Genomic DNA, 2,007 nt, shown 5'->3' on the forward strand with positions numbered 1-2,007 from the left:
GCCCAGGGTCACACAGCTAGTAAGTGTCAAGTGTCTGAGGTCGGATTTAAACTCCGGTACTCCTGAATCCAGGGCCGGTGCTTTATCCACTGTGCCACCTAGCTGCCCCTTCTGCTACTTCTGGATGAAGCAAGTAGATGTGGTTTTGCCTCTCTTTGTATCCCAAGCTATTAGCAGAGGACCTGGTTGACTGATTGACTGAAGGGACCTTTGCTGTTACTCTCCTGTTTTATCCTGGGGGTTCTGCTGGCAGAAACCTCCTTGTACTTCCTGAAAACAGTCTTCCAAAGTCACTTATAAATTGAGGATGAGTGGATTACATGACCCCAGAACTGGGCATGTTTAGCTGGAAAGCTTTTAGGGGAACATAAAACTGGATTCAATCAAAAAGCATTTATTAAGCACCCAGTCTCTGCCCCTATTCATCTAGTGAAAGGAGAGTAAACATTTCTTCTTGGTCCCCGAGAGTACAAGTAGGAGAAATGGGTAGATGTTGGAAAGAGTTGTACTCATGATCCTAAGCAAACACAAACTTCCTAATAATGTGCCTAGTTATTTGCATGTTGTCTCTTCCATCAGACTGTGGGTTTTTTGAGGACGGAGTCTATTTTTGCCTTTATCTGTTTGCCCCACAATGCCTCACACACGCACGGTAAATAAGTGCTTAATCATGTTTGTTAGGGGCAGCTAGGTGGCAAAGTGGATAGAGTACTAGCCCTGGATTCAGGAGGACCTGAGTTCAAATCTGGCCTCAGACACTTGACACTTACTAGCTGTGTGACCCTGGGCAAGTCACTTAACCCCAATTGCCTCACTAAAAAAAAAATTTTTAAATAAAATAAAATAATGTTTGTTGATTGACTAACAATGAGACTTGACCAGGATCACACAGCTAGTAAATATGTGAGACTGGATTTGAATTCAGGTCTTCCAACTTCTAAACCCAGTTCATCATCCACTGCACTACCTAGCAGCTATGATCTAGGCACTGTGCTAGTCACTGAGGATAGAGACAGAAATAGTTCTTGCCTTCACAAAGCTTGCAGCTTCTCAGGGGAAATAAGACCTGAGTTCAAATCTAGACTCAGATACCTACTTGCTGGGCATACTTACTTACACTGGGTAAGGCACTTCATTTCTGATTGCCTCAGTTTCCTCATCTATAAAATCAACTGCCTCACTTAAATCCAGTTCATGAGTAATTCAAGACATCACTCATGATGTCATGGGTCCTCTTCAAAAATGAAGGACAAACAACAATGTGTAAAATGGATACAGCGCCTACCTGGAAGAGATTGTGCAAGGATAAAATGAGATAATATTTTTAAAGTGTTTTGCAAACCTTAAAGCTCTATATGAACAAATTAAATAAAGTAAATAGAAGGTGATTTGGGGAGGAAACTGGGAAGATCCAGAAAAGATTCATGTAGGAGATGGGACTGCATCTGAACTTTAAAGCAAACTTGGAATTCTAAGAATCAGAGTTAAAGAGGGAATTCCAGGCATGGAGAACAGCCAAGGCAGACATGGAGTTGGGAAATGGATAGTTTGTTTTGTTGTTTGTTGTTTGTCCGTTCTCAAAGAGGATCATGACATCAGGAGATGATGTCACAATTTACACTGAATTGAATTTAAGTGAGGGAGGGCTGTGCAAGGTCATCAACCCCACTCTCTCCTCCAGAGCCATCTAGGTCCAGATCAGGATAACTGGAGATGGCCCCAGATGTTTTGAGGCAATTGGGGTTAAGTGACTTGCCCAGGGTCTGAGGTGAGATTTGAAAGGGGAATGATGTGCAATCAGTCTAGAAAGATAAATGGGAGCCAGGCTGTGGGAGCTTAAGGAAACACTAGAGTTTATGGGGGTCCTGGTCCACTGGGGTAGGGGTTGGGGAGAGGGAAAGAAGCACAGACAGTCCAGATCTTGAATTGATATCATTTTCCTTTGTCTCTGACACAGAACAGTTGTTTCCTAACTCTCCTCCTTCCCCCAGGACATCTCAGAGTAAA

The sequence above is a fragment of the Dromiciops gliroides genome, chromosome 1 (assembly GCF_019393635.1).
Source record: "Dromiciops gliroides isolate mDroGli1 chromosome 1, mDroGli1.pri, whole genome shotgun sequence".
Classification (NCBI taxonomy): domain Eukaryota; kingdom Metazoa; phylum Chordata; class Mammalia; order Microbiotheria; family Microbiotheriidae; genus Dromiciops; species Dromiciops gliroides.